The sequence below is a fragment of the Trichosurus vulpecula genome, chromosome 4, assembly GCF_011100635.1.
Source record: "Trichosurus vulpecula isolate mTriVul1 chromosome 4, mTriVul1.pri, whole genome shotgun sequence".
Classification (NCBI taxonomy): Eukaryota; Metazoa; Chordata; class Mammalia; order Diprotodontia; family Phalangeridae; genus Trichosurus; species Trichosurus vulpecula.
This window is the reverse complement of record NC_050576.1, coordinates 53,919,848-53,935,445: the sequence shown is the minus strand read 5'-3', so window position 1 is coordinate 53,935,445 and position 15,598 is coordinate 53,919,848. Positions and strand designations below refer to the sequence as shown.

Genomic DNA, 15,598 nt, shown 5'->3' with positions numbered 1-15,598 from the left:
TGGATGAATACTTTCAAAATACAAAGTATACAGATTAATATAGGCTATTTAAATAGCAATATCAGAAAAAATAAATTGAAAAACCTATGAACTACCAAAGAAAAAACTCTAAGGCCTGATTGATTTATAAGTGAATCCTATCAAATATTCAAAGAATAATAAATTCCAATATTCCACAAACTGTTTGCAGTAATGACAAAACAAGACACCCTTTCTGTCTCTTTCAATGGCACAAATATGGTCTTGATACTTAAATCAGGGAAAGGCAAAAAAGAGAAAGAAAACTACAGAGAAATATCCCCAAGGAACCCTGATGGAAATATTTAAAATAAAATACAGCAAGCAGACTGCAATAACATATCAAAAAAGATTGTATACTATGACTAGACTGAATTTTTTAACATAAATAGGGTTGGTTCAATGTAAGGAATGCTATAAATATAACAAATCACATTAATACACATAAGAACAATAATATGATTATATGAACAGAGGCAGAAAAGAATTTTTAACAAAATCTTGCATCCATTCTTATTAAAAATTCTAGAAAGCATAGGAATAAAAGGCTTAATAAAAATCATTTTCACTAATTAAACATGCGTTCTGAGGAAACAGAATGTATATCCCTAACTTCACCCAGTGAAAAGACTGAAGAAATGAGTGGGAGAATGAAAGAAGTGCTGTCCTTGTATTAGGAAGCCAGAGATAATAGCCTCCTGACAGACAATAAGTGCCAGAGAGACGCAGCAAATGCTTAATGAGCATGATGGAATTGAATTGAGATCATCTGGTAAAAGCCTCTCTTCTGGCAGATGGGTAACCTGAGGCCCCAGCTGAGCTGATTTATCCATCATCATATTACTAGTAAGCAGAAGAGGCACTGTTTAGATCCAGCTCCAGGATTCCTTCTCCAGCACCATGCCGCCTCTCATCCCAGGATGCCTTTGAGGTGCCTCCCCTAACCCACATCACCTGCCCTGAGCAAAGAGATTGGGTCCCAACCAGAACAGCAGGACTGAGATGCCCACCTCCCAAGGGAACAATGCATGTCTAGAAAGGAGTGATTAGAAGTTACGTTCCCTGACCCTTGCCTTTCTTTGAATCAAGCAGGTAAAGTAGTACCTTTTTGTTTCTTGTTTTGGAGTGCTTCTCAGCACTGAGGTAATTAAATACCTTTGATGAGTCTTGCCTTTCAAATGTAATGACAAGCAAAGTGAGGTCTTTGGTTTTGGAGTGTTCTCATCACTGAGGCAATGCGGTGTTTTTGAGTCTTGCCTTTGTTTGAATCAAGAGTCATTGATTGGAAAAATTGCATATGATGTGGGACTAGTGATTAAAGATCTTTCCCACATCCCTTTTGCTAAGTACCCACTGAGCCCTCAGGGCCCTGAACAGGGTATACGAGCTGTGAGGTTGGCATTTTATTTTTGGGGATACACTCATGGGAAGAGTGCTGGTGATTTGGCCAGATGAAACTCTGGGTAGCCGTAGGAGCCCCCTGCCCCCAGCTTTGAAAATCTAGATATTGGTGCCCCTCTCACTGGTAACTATGTATGTAATATCCTGGTCAGACAGAGAGAAGCCTGTCTGTTGATTTCTCAGCATTATTTCCTCCGTGTATATGATTTGTCCTTGTAATTTCTGTTTGTGTTTTCTCTGAATTTCAGGATGCTGAATTTTCCCCCTGAACTAAGGGAATGATATATGTATGTTTAATTAAAGTGAGATTATTAACCCCTTAAAGTTTCTTTCCTTAGAAAAGCAGATCAAAAATCCTGTGCTAGCAACCCTCCTGTGTGCTCTTGTTTTTGGCCTTGTCGTTAGTCTTTCACCTCCACAGCAGCTGCTAGCAACATGGTTGTTTACAATGCTTCAAAGGGGAGCACAGACAAAGAAGACTAATGTAAAAACCAGAGAGGTTTCCATAAAGCACCAGACTTTTCAAAAGCAGGCTGTGACAAAACAGGTGCCTGAGGCCCACTGTCTTCTGTCCCAGGACTTTCCATCTCAACACAAACCAGGGACTATTTAGAGGTGGGACGGGGAGATTGGGGGCACAGCGACACCCTATTTCATCTCCTGTAGATCATCCTGACCTAAGGGGAACCATGCTCAGCTACCTCCTGCCCCACCCCAACACCTATGGAAGGAAAAAACTGCCTCTACAGCCAAGTCCTGCCCTAGGGATAGAGCAGTGTCAGGAGGGGGCAGAGCAGTTGCTCTAAAGGGACCGAGAGAATTGGGATTGTCCAGAGTACTGTGCAAGAGTGATTCAGGACATGGAGTCATTTGGGTTGGGTAGATGCTGGCAGCAGAGACAGGCAGTGTAAACACTGACAGTCAATTGCCTCCAAGTCCTTAAAAGCAGTTTAGGATTCACACAGACAACTGCAAAAGAGATTTTCAAATCCATTTTCCTGTAATGGCAAAGTTGACTCAGGAAGCTGCTGGTCTCTAGCCTTAGGTCCACCAGATCCCTCAACCTGGTGCTTGTGGGAACAAGCAGGTTAAGGCCACTGAGGGAGAGTTAGAGGTGGTCACCACTAGGGGTGATTCTGATAAGTTGAGTGTCCTGATACTTCTTCCTCAGGATTACCTGTGTTAACTGCATGGAATCAACTTCTAACTTGAGAGTGGCCAGAGCTGAACAGAGCACACCAGAGACAGAAGAGACAGGAATCAAACAGAAGTTTTATTTTAAAGTGAGGAAAACAGCTTACAAGCAAGGACAGAAGTGCCCCGGCCCCCGTCCCTATTGGGGGACCCGCTTTGGTGTGGCCAAATCTCAACACTTATACCAGTGGCTGTGCAGTGAGCTGTAACCCTGACAAAGAGGGGTAACCACAACAACATGACGAGTTTGATTCATAGTGAGGCTTCATGACTAAAACTTGTCCGAGCTCTGAGAACATCTGACGCTGGTGAAAGCAATGCAATAATTATATGATTTTGCCAGAGAGTGACATCATCCAGAGGCTGAGCGCAAAGGATTGTTGTTAACTCCAGCTTAGGATACCACTTGCTTCTCAGGTATCTCCTAATATCTTGACACTTCTGTACTTTACAGATGAATAAGACACTGAAATCTCCACCTAGAGAAAACAGGGAGATGAGGAATACCTGGGGAGGTGGGATGTGTAGAGCAGAACAGATGGAGCAAGAGAGAAACATAGGAGTTAAGTAAGAAAGGGGAAAAGAGGAAGGGGTGCAGTGTGCCGGGAAGGAGCTGAGGCACCGCAGTTCCCTTAGTCTTTCCTGTCTCATCAGGAGTGTTGGCTGTGAATGAAAAGAAAAGTTGTCAGCCCCAAGCATTGTTACATTAAAGCATTTATAAAGTTCTAGAGATACTGTTGCTGCTGTTTGTATACATAAGAGAGAAGCTAAAAAGTACAACTCAATCATCTATAATTAAAAAAAAGATCCAAGCTTGCCCTTCCTCAGGCCCTTTCTGCAAGCCAAGAGCAAGTTGGCCAGATTCCTTCCCTGAGCTAGCCCTACCTCCTGGCCCCACAGCTGCTGCTGGGTCGGCCACACACCTCCACTCCAGAGCCCTGACTCCTCACCCTCCTTAGCTGAACATCTTTGTCTTCTACCAATGGACACTGGATTTGAACCCAGAAGATCTGGATTTGAATTCTACTTCTACCACTTAGGATCTGCATATGGTGTACTGGCGAGAAGGCTTGATTTGGAGTCAAAGCAGAGCTCTGCCACCATGTGCTTTACAGCAAGTCACTTAACTTCTATGGGCCACGGTTTCCACATCTGTAAAATGAGGGGATTGGACTAAATGATCTCTGATCCTGTGATTTTATGATCTTGGGCAAATCATATGATCCTTTTGAATCTCAGTCACTTCATCTGAGAAATGGGGATAAAAAATAATAGAGTAAATGCATTTTATAATAAGTAATATAATACATAATGTAGGAATTGTAATATACATATATTATATAATAAATGAAATAGAAATTAAAAAGTTTTTAAAAATAAATTTTAAAAACTATTTAACTCACAGGGTTACTGCGAGGATTAACTTGTATAACTATCTGCCTTCTCCTCACAACAGGCCTCACAGTGCTCCTGAGAGTCCCATACTAGCCCTAGATACCTCTTACTCCCCTTCTTGAGAAGCACTGTCCTGAACTCCTGGTTGTGTAGGCTTTGCCATGTAATATCCTCACTTTTCCCCAACTAAAATGTTGTCCTAGCTGTGCTACAGAGCTGACCACGAGAGCTGAGCTTCTGCCCTCCTTGCAGCTCTGTTGAACTCCCGCAAGCCTCCTTTTCTTCAACCCCCAGTTCACCTTGCTGTACCAAACAGGGCAAGGTGTATGTGTGTCCCACCATACACTGGGACAGTTAATGACAGGGCTATCTGTACTCACTTGGTTCCTCTGGGAGATTCTCTCCTTGTTCCCTGTGTTTAGGATTGTTTGGGAGAGCTAAGGCAGGGCACATATAAGGCCAGCGAGACAATGGGATAGAGTCATGCACCTCAGGACCAAGGACCGGGAAAAGTGTTTGATTAAAGGAGAAACAGACACCCCTTTAATGCCATCACATACCACTCAATGTGATACTTTCTGAGACAATGGGAGATAAACAAGCACAAAGACCTTCGCATTTCTGTACTCCAGATCTCAAGCCGGGAGAGGTGATGGGTCAGGTGGGGAAGCACTAATCGTCATCTCATGTGGAGAGAAGTCTGTGTCCAAGACTAAACAGTGGCTGAGCCACTACCACCTTCCATCCCTCCCCCGTTCCACTGCCAGGAGAGACTAAGACTCCCACTTTCCCTGAGAGTTCAGCTGCAAATCACAGAGGCCCCTCAAAGTAGCACTCAGGTTACTCAGGGAAATCTGGTTGGAAGCATGGGGAGAAAGAAAAAGGCAGCCAAGTGTGGTGTAAAGAGGCCAGATTGGAAGGTAGAGGACTACTGTAATTCTGTCTCTGCCTCTTTCTATTTGTGATGCTAGAGAAGCTGCTTAACCTTTCTAGGCCCCCACTACCTCATCTGTAAAGTCAGGAGACATTGTTAGATCCCTTCCTTCTCTTAATCTGTGATCCTCTGAAATCACAAACTTTGCCTTCCCATTTTCACACCCTCCCCCACAGCCTGTCTGACTAAGGGCACCATTGAAGAATGCAGTTGGGATAATTCCAGCCCAAGGAAAAGGAAGTGGTCATTAGTAAGTCTAGAGGATTCTCCAAAGAGATGAGAAAGCTGATAACTAAGTGGAATAGTTGGGGGTGTGTCTCAGAGGTCACTCAGTCTAGATTATAATGTGTCTCAGAGACTATATTTATTCCTGTTACTTACTATTTCTCTTATCATATATTTGTTTCTTCATCAAGTTAGGTTTTTCATGTGATAAATTGTGATGCTTTTTACTTATTAGATTTGTAAAGGACCATCCCCAAGCTCCTGACTCCAGTATCTGTGGAACAAAAGAACTCCCCTGCTGTGTTAAAGAATCTTGCAGTTGTACGTATGTGTATGGCTAAGGATTCCCTAGGCCAGTGAAACAATGGTCCTGATCCAGGGTCTGAGGAAGGACAAGGTTGGGATCTTGGCCAAGAAGAGAGCACATTATATAAGAAACCAAGGGGAACCACATACCTGGTTCTTAGATTTTCTTGAAGAAATACAGGGCAGCAGCAGCAATTATACCAATCACAATCACCAGGAGCAATATTATTATAACCACTTTCATGGTGCTCATCTTCCCTTCTGCCCTCGGGAGAAAGAGATCTCAAGATAAACAGCACTTCTTCTTCCCTACCTCTATTATCTCCTTACCATCCATTGTTGCTAAATCAGTCACCCCAGGCTTCCCAGTTACTCCTCACTTATCTTTAGTAGCCAAGCATGCTTCTAGTCTCAGCTTCCTGGTTTTCTAGGCTTCTTTTAGTTTCAGCTCCAATCCTACCTTCTGCAAGAAGCCTTCCCCAGTCCCCCTTAATTCTACTACCTTTCCTCCAAGATGAGCTCCAACTGGTGCTATATATCTTGATTATACAGAGTTGCTTAGATGATGTCTCCCTCATTAGGTTGTCACCTCCTAAAAGTCAGAGACTATTTTTTTCTTTCTTTGCATCCACAGAGCCTAACATAGTACAGTACCTGACACTTAATAAGTACTTGTATATGTTTTGTTGACTTAATCCAGGCTCCTTCATGTTTCTGATGGAGGCCTTCACTCATAACCTTGTAGAGGACCCCCAGAGTCTGAAGAAAAGAACACTCCTCAGGCCTCTCTTACAAGGAGAGGCCATTTGCACAGTCTTAACACAGTCTCTACCTGGATACAGAACTATCCTGAAGAAGGCGGCCTGGGAGATGGTACAGGATAGGTACAGGATATAAGTTTTATATGTGAATGATCTTCTCCCCCAACTTAGGGGCTTCCTTTGATATTCTGGGGTCATCTCAAGAGTCATTGAACAGCTGTCTTCTTAAAGTTTGTCACTCCAAAGGAGGTGAGCATAAAGGGACTGGACCTCTGACTAGGACTGCTAAAAACCCTGCCCATCTGACCTGATTGCCACATAGTGGGACTGCCATGACTCTCCGTGGCTCTTTGACTCAACTGGAATTATTGAGGGAGTGGTATGACACAGTGTATATGGTGCTGGGCTTGGAATAAGGAAGACCCTCGTTCAAGTCCTGCTGCCGTGTTGTCATGGAGATGTCACACCTCTCTGAGCCTCAATATCTTACATTTAAAATGATAATAACAGTCATAATAATGCCTGGGGGTCAGTTTTATTTTTCATGGAGATTAAACGACACATGTATGAAAGACTTAGACTTGAAAATACTACCTAAATGTCAATTATTCCTAGTCTCTCTTTGTAGCATCTCCTTGTCCTCCCCATAAGAACCACATAATCCCAGTCCTAGGTGTGTCTCTGTCCCCTTCAAATGCCTTGGCCAAGTATTATTACCTTTGACAGTGATAACCACAGCTGCAGATACATGGGTAGTACACCCTATGTTTCCTTGACAGTAGTAGGATCCACTGTGAGTACAGTCCACTTGATGGACAATATGATTGAAAGCCCGATTGTGAAACTTTAAGGATTGGTTGTTGTGGTAGTATGTGACTTTGTGCAGAGGTTTGTTCCTCCAACTGTGGCACCTTAGGGTCATAGTGTCACCTTCTGTGAATTCTAGTCTCTCTACCTGGAGTAGCAGCCAATCTGAAAGATAAACACAAATGCCATTGGCTCAGGACATTTCAGCTTGTCCTAGAGCCTTGGGCCATCTAAGACATCCTGCCATCTGCAAAGACAAAGAAAAGCAGATCCTGACTCTGAACAGTGATTCCAGTCACTGAACCTGGCCAGGAGATGAGTAGAATGACACTTGCTAGAATCTGCTCACATGTTGTTATTGCTGTTGTTGGTACTTTTTTCAAAGTGCACCAATCTTAGGTTGATGTCTTAGCTCAGGGGTGAATTCAATTTAAGAGTGGTGGAGTTGCACAAAGTCATCATATGCACTCTCACTTCCAGAGTCATCAAAGTCCCATGGCAAGACAAAAGGTAGGAGGACTGACAAGGGCCCAGGATATAGTGGATGACCCTGGCATCTTCGATCTCCGACCAAGCTCTAAGCACTGCACAGTGCCTGCTTCAGCCACTTTCATGTCTGTTGGGACAAGGTGTTTTTATCCATCCATTCCACTGGCAGAAGTCTTCATATAGTTGGAGCAGTGTAACAACAATGCTACTTGCTACTACTGTGGCTGTTTAAAACCAGTAACACCAGCACACAGGAGGGCTGCTATCACAGGTTCTTTGATCTGCTTTTCCAAGGAAAGCAGCTTAAAGGGGTTTATAGTCTCACTTTAATCAAACATGCATATATCCTTCACTTAGTTTAGGGGAAAAAGTCAGCACCCTGTTGTATGAGTAAGGCAATGATAATAATGTAGATGATAATTGTCAAAATGCCTATGTAGTTCTGTATCACAAAGTATATGAGACTGTCCACATAGAAGGTAGAAGAAGTAAACCGTTTATTCAGACACCAGAGAACCAGATCCCACAAGCCATTTATCCAATCTGTCAGAGCAGTAAAACATTCACTACACAATATGACAACATGGAGCCTCACCAACCCCAAACCTCTCTGACCCCCTGCTGGGGTTTTCCCCAAAACAACCTCACAGTATAGTTTGTTCAGCACTATCACAACAGTGGCCATTAGCAGCCATAACTGGTCTCTCTATCTCCCTCTCTGCATTTCCTGTGACATAACTTCCTTTTTCTGTTAGGAAGGTCTTCCCACCACATATAATTTAGGCTTCCTGTGATGTAAGCGGGTCACATGGACTATTAATGGGTGAGAAAGATCTTCAAATCTAAATTGCTACTAAGGCTGAACTTCAGAGAAAACACAAACAGGAATTACAAGGAGAAATTATAAACAGAGCAAAATAGCACAAATCAACAGATAGGCTTCTATCTGACCAAAACATTACATACATAAGTACCAGAAAGATAAAGACCAACATCTGGGTTTTCAAAGCCACTGGGGCTTCTTAATGGCTACCCAGAGTCTCCACCTCAACACTCTTGCAATGAGTGAGCCCCAAATAAAATGCTAACCTCAGAGTATATATATACTTCTTCAGGGTCAGAGAGCTTCACACCTCTTGAGAGCTTCATACCTCTCCTGACCTAATTAGAAAAAGGGTGTGGTCCTTCCTACAAACACAGGCAAGACTCAGTCAAAGGCACTTGATTGTGTTAGTGCTGAGAAGCACTCTAAAAGGAAAAACAATAAAAAGTCCCACTTTCTTGCCCTTAATTCCACCCCTCTAGGATCCTTGGCCTTACAATCTAAATGGGCATGGACCTGGAACAAATAGAGGCACTATACTTTGTGAGCCCATCACATAATAACTTATTACTAAAGTGGGCCATACAGTCTTAAATAAAACATCATTCAGGATACCCTATAGCATTTCTCAGAACACCCACCCAGCATATATCATTGTTCAATAAACTTAACCATAACATTCATAGCAACACCCTTAAGCAAAACATCATTCAGTAGCCTTCCTCAAAATACTTGTTTCCACAAGCAGGGGGTCCCAGGTGAGGGTCTTCGCTAGCACAACATGTCATCCTTAAGGGGTGGCAGAAAATACAAATACCATCCATCCCCAGGTCACAACAAGTTACAATCTCCTCAGTCAATACAAAGTGTCCAAGTAAAGTCCTCTTTTCATCTTGACCCTAGGTCGACTTTCAAGACCCAAGTCCCTTTTTCCGTGGGCCACCTGCTCCCAGCACTTGAATGGATTCACATACAGGCGGCTCCTGCTCCTCTCTCTCAGCTCAGCAGGACTGCTACATTTCAAGTTCTGCCTGTTCCTGACTGACAGTAGTTTCCAGGGGCTCTGACCAAAGTTTCCGTTTCTGAGAAAGCCAAGCTCCACATATAAGAAGCTCTCCACTCCTGTTCCAGGCTCCACAGAATCATAGTTACTACAACTGGGAAATAAACAATTATCCCACCCCCATACTTTCCTTTTAATTTTCAGATCCTACCAACTATGCCATTTTGTAACAATAATATTTCTTGCCATTTTGTAACAACAATGACATTAGTTCTACCAGGGCGTGTCCCTTTCCAGGCTGTATTGTAAGCAGATTTCAAGCATTCTCCTCCCCCTCCACCTTACTGGAGGCTCCTTACCCTTCACTTACCATTAGATACCTGTAGTTTCACAGAGTTGCTGAGATCACCGTGTTGTGTCCGGCACTGGTATTCCCCACTATTCTCCATGTTGACAGCAGGGATGAAGTAGGAGTCCTGGTGGATGGGGATAGCTGACCCATTGTGGAACCATTCAATGGAACCCTGTCCAGGGGACTGGAACCCTTCACAAGTCAAAGTCACATTGTCCCCTTGGAGCACATTGAACCATGGGGGTTCCAGGGTCAGTACTGCCCTAGGGGGACCTAATGAGGGTAGAGAGGAGATGGGAATGAAGAAAAGGAGCCTCCGAGGAGGCATCAAATCCTAGATCTGAGGGGAGGACACCAGTGACAGGCACAGAGAATAGAATGGAGCACACAGTGGGTGTTTAGAGGGTGTGGAGTGGACAAAAAGTCAGAGCGGGGTCAACTACTGGTGGCAGTTTTCTCACACGTTGATGCCACACTGAGTCATGAAGCCAATAGGGTCTTTCCAGAAGCATGGACAGTTCCCTAAAGATCCCCTAGGAACCTTTTGATTGGTAAAAAACTAACAAATACAACAACAGTCATCATCTTCTGCTCAAAGAGAACCCATCTCAGGGAAATAAGAGTGAATGATCTGTAAGTTCAATCTCCAAAATCTAGACGAAACCCTGAAAGTCTCTACAGTCAGTATGGCTTTGTAGGAAGGAGTGGAATCCAGTTACAGAAGAAATATTCTTCCTGCAAGAAGGAGAGAGTCACATTCCAAGGTCAGGCACCCCAGCCCCTACTAGCTGCCAGCGTCCTCAGAGCATCTGAATCTCTGCCCACAATACCTCCTCCTCCAACCCTCTCAGCTGACATAATACCCAGACCCAAGATCTAAGTATAATAGATACAGACACATGTACAATGCACAATGCATATACACAACATGGTGTCGGCAGCAGCACCCACAGACTGTGAGCTCCTTGAGAGAAGGGATTGTTTGTGCCTTTCTTTGTATCCCCAACAATCATTAGTTTCTGTGATGTCACACACACATAATTAATACTTGCTGACTTGATTTGACATGACCCACACAGCACAGACACAGACATTTAGAGATCACTTGGGGCAGGAGAAAGAATGCTGGCTTTGCATTCAAGGATCTTGTGTTCAAATTCTGGTTTATCTACTTACTAGTTTGTGACCTTGGGCTACTCAGTTAACCTTTCTTGCACTCAGTTTCCTCACCTGGAAAATGAGGAAGTTGGACTAGATGACCCCTCCCAGCTGTCATCCATGACCCATTAACGATGTTGACAACCTCAGAGCAACCACAGACACACAAAATCCAGACAAGCCATGGGGAGTGGGGATGGAAAACAAACATTTGTTAAGTGCCTACTGTGTGCCAAGTACTGTGCTAAGCATTTTACACACATTCTGTCATTTGATCCTAAATCATAAGATTTAGAGCTGAAAGGGATCACAAAGATTATCTAGTGAGTCCAATGGGCTCATTTCACAGATGTGAAAACTGAGGCTTGGAGCAGTTAAATAATGAAGTCAAATGGATAGTAGATGGCAGACTTTTCTTTCCATGGATCAGGGAGTGAAACACACACAAGCCCAGGGATACAGAAGAAATGGCATATAAACGCAAGAACTGCTCAAATTCAGAAGGGCAGCTAGGTGGGGCAGTGGATAGAGCCCCAGGCCTGAAGTCAGGAAGTCCTTAGGTCAAATCAGATTTCAAACATTTACTACCTGTGTGACACTGGGCAAGCCCCATAACCCAGTTTGCCTCAATTTCCTCATCTGTAAAATGAGCTGAAGAAAGAAATGGCAAACCACTCCAGTGTCCTTGCCAAGAAAATCCCAAATGTTGTGAAGATGTGGACAAGACTAAACAACAACAATTCACTCAAACATAGAAAACTGTGGGGACACACCTAAGCAGAATAGTCCTCTTTGGAGGGTATATCCTTCCTGTGACTTTGTAACTGAAAAACAAGTTTCTAGAGTAGCTAGGTGGCACATTGGATAGAGCACTGGGCCTGGAAGCAGGAAGATCTGCATTCAAATCCAGGCTCAGATACTTACTAGCTGTGTGACAGAAAGTGAGTCACTTCACCCTTATTTGCCTCAGTTCCCCATCTGTAAAATGGAGACACACTAAAGAAGGAGAGTCAGACATGACTGAACAGACTCCTGAGGAAGAGGGTTGAGTCTCTAGCAGTAGAAAGGGGAACAAAGAGCTTTGGGTAGTAGTTGCTGGGAGAGGAGAGTTATCTCAGCGACAACTGCTTCAGTGTTGGCACTAAAGTCTCACTCTGCCTTTAATCAGGTGGGTGCAAGGCTCCAGTGAGGATAGGAGCTACTGTCCTGGCTGTACTGATATGTCCTATACTATACTGATATCAATGTTCAGGAAGGGCAGGGCAGAGGGTGGTTAACAAAAAAAGAAGCCAACATTGAATACAGAACTTACCTTTACTCCTGATGGCTGGAGCTGCAAGAGACCAGAAAGCAGGGATTAGACCAGGGCAGGTGCCCCAGGGGCCAGACAGCTGGAACTTCCTCTAGCCAGGAGAGGGACCCAAAGAAGCCTGTTGTGCAGCCTTTCCCCAGTGTTCCTCAGAGCCGCCTGGGATCAGAGTGATTCCAGGGGCACTGGAATTCCCCTCCCCTCAACCAGATAAGAAAACAACATACTGCTTGTTCAGTGGCATTTGAAATGCCACCATCAGAGACCGTGCTGGGGCTTGATGTTTTGTTCCCTTTCAAAATGCAAACCTCTTCCCACCTCAGTGTCAATGGGTTTATTGAATTAAATCCTTTCTTGAGAGTAGGATTTAATCTAAGAGTGCTCAGGAACAGGGAGAAGGACAAAGGAAGGAGAGTCTCTGGGCGACTGGCTGTATCTGACTATGCTTTTTCTTTTCTTTGTTTTTTATTTGTAATTTATTTATTTGTAATATTCTTTTTTCCCCAAAGTTTAGGTTCTCTATTCTCTCCCTCCTTTCCAAGAAATGTGATATCAATTATACATGTGAAATCATGCAAAACATATTTCCATATTACTGGTTATGCTTCTAAGTACTAGGAAAGGCTATGGGGGCTGCAATAGGATTGGTCAGTAGTCAGGATTTAACCAGGTGGTTCAGTGCATAAAACACTGGGCCTAGGCAGGAAGATCTGAGCTGAGAACTAGACCTCAGACACTTACTAACTGTGTGATCCTGGGCAAATCTCTTAGCACTGTCTGCCTCCGTTTCCTCATCTCTAAGATGGGGACAATGACAGCACCTACATCACAAGGTTGTGGTGAAGATCAAATGAGTCCATGTAAAGCCCTTTACAAACTTTAAAGTGCCATTTAAATGCTAGCTCTTGTTCTTAGTGCAAAGGCAGAATTGGATCCTTGTCTGAACAGGGGAACAAGGCCAGGGATGTTTAGATGTTCAGAGACTGTACAGAGGGAAGGTGCAGGAAAATCAGAACTTTCCCCCCATGTAGACAGAAAGACAGAAGTGAAGAATGGGCAGAACTGCAGATATCCAAGAGTCTTGGACAGAAGAACTGGTCTGAAAGTCAGGAGACATGGCAGTGTGATCTCAAGAAAGTCCCTTCATTTACCAAGTGTTCATGGAACGCAGGCTCTGCCATTTACTAACTGTGGAACCTTTGGCTAGACATTAAACCTTCTCAAGGCCTGAGTTTCATCTATAAAATGGGACTAGAATAGATGGCATCTCAGGTCCTTTTAGGCTCTAAACTTCTATTCTAGCCTTTGTTCTCCCTCACTTTCACAACCAAGCACTGCCCGTAATCACATCTAGACATTTCTCTGCTTCTGTCCCATTACTGAAATATGTCCAGGGGTCGTGGTGAACCAAAATGTGCCTGGTGTGGATAGAGCCAGGGAACACCCAGGAATCTGTCCAGATACAAGTATGACATTTGGGGAGTAGAGGAGTATCTACGATGACCCACTGTGGACAGGCCTGGAGCCTCTAGCATGGATTTTGGCCTGGGTGGGGTAGGAAATCTCATCTAAACTTAAAATTTGATCTAGAGATGACAACCCCCACCAAAAAAAAGAGGAAAGAAGAGGAATTTGCCCCAAAATCAGAGGCCTGGTGTGGCTTTGGAGTCAGAGGACCTGAGGTCAAATGATGGCTCCGCTACCTTTGTGACCTTGGACAAATCATTCAGCTTTTTTGGCCTTGGGTTGTTGTTGATCTTTTTCTTCTGAAAAATGGGGGAAGAAAAAGGGGCATCCACGTGGCCACTAAGATTTCTTCCAACTCTGAGTCTTTGATCCAGAGTCAGAGCTTAGAGCTTAAAAGTGTGCTAACATGTTTTGGGGAAGCCCTATGTACACGTCCTACCTCACCACTGCCTTCCATTCCAGGCAGTGCCTATACATCTGAAGGAAATAAACACAGTTCTCTTCATTCTTCAAGCCCCACAATCTGCTGTTCCTGCATTACTGAAAATGGATTCTCCCTAATCCCCAGGTCCCCAAATAAACACTTCTCTTCCCTCAACAAGGAAAGCCAGCTTTAGCCACAGGAGAGGAAGCAAACAACAGCAGACTTTCATGATTTGAGCCACACAGGGAGAAGCACCTTCAACCACCTCTTGACTGAAGCAATTTAATTCCACTGCGATTATTAAAATAGAAACATCCTGGAGATATCTGTCTAACACTGAGTTGTTGTGAGCCATTTATACCACAGAGAGTGTCAGGTTCTCAAAGAGAAGGCCACATTAGGAAGGAGAAAGAAAAACTATCAGGTGCCTGGTCAGGAGAGGACACCCAAACAAGAATTTGACATGGCCTAGGGCAAGCTATAAGAATCAGCATGCCTGGCAGAGGACAGTCCAGCAACTTTAACATGTCTACTCTGTCCTGATTCTAAGGAACAGGTTCTTTTTAGCCCCTTCCCACTCCCACCCTCCCTCTTCTTTCCATCTTGCCCACTTATACTTTTCTCTTAAGTTAGGCCCCTAAACAAGGCCTGAGCTAGAATAGGCCCTTTGTCTTTGTACCTCCATTTTCTGTTCCATTAAGCTTAGACTCACCTAGACACAACAGTGTTACCCATGGCAGCATAGAGCTGGTTCTGGTGGCAGGTTCCGGTACCCATGGTCCCCTCATGGCAGGCAGGGGATGACAGGAGTGGATTCCAAACAGCACAGGTTCAGGAACTAGTACTACACATCTGTCCCACCAATCCTAGCATGTCCACTCCAGAGGACATTTCTTCTAAAAGAAGAAATGAGCATTGGCCTGCTAGCTCAGAATCTTCTCCCCTCCAGCATCTGTCACCTACCCTCCTCCCACTGAAGTCCCCCTTCTTTCTGCTCCCTCCCTTTTTGCCAGCAATATGCAATATTTCCTGGCCAAACACCCACACAGCTGGGATCAACTGATTACTCAACTCTAAATTCAGAGAAATCTACTAGATAGCAAACAAACTACCCCACCCTTGCCTAAGTGGAACCCAAGATGTAAGTTGCACTGGAAGTAGAAGTGTGTGTGTGTGTGTATGTGTGTGTGTGTGTGTGTGTGTGTGTGTGTGTGTGTGTGTGTGTGTGTGTGGAGAGAGAGAGAGAGAGAGCATGTGTATGCATCATATATATGTATATATAAAGAGACAAAATTTAAAGTGGTTTGTCAGCCTCAAAGCTCTTTATGAATGTGAGCTGTTGGTTATTCAAAGGGCCTACCCCACAGCCCAGTCCTAATTCAGAGAGAGAATGGAAAAATATGAAAAGCACTCTTCCCTAGAGTCCCCTCGTGCACCATAATAATAACAGCTCCCATTTACAAGGCACTTTTCTTACAACCACCCTGTGACATATGGTGCATATATTCCTTTTGGTGGGTGACAAAGCTTAG

The 15,598-nt window shown here is 44.0% G+C and overlaps 1 pseudogene; it reads right to left on the bottom strand.

Annotated features, from left to right (window-relative positions):
- Positions 1–2,671: 2,671 nt before the first annotated feature.
- LOC118846721 lies at positions 2,672–14,843 on the bottom strand (annotated as a pseudogene).
- Positions 14,844–15,598: the final 755 nt, after the last annotated feature.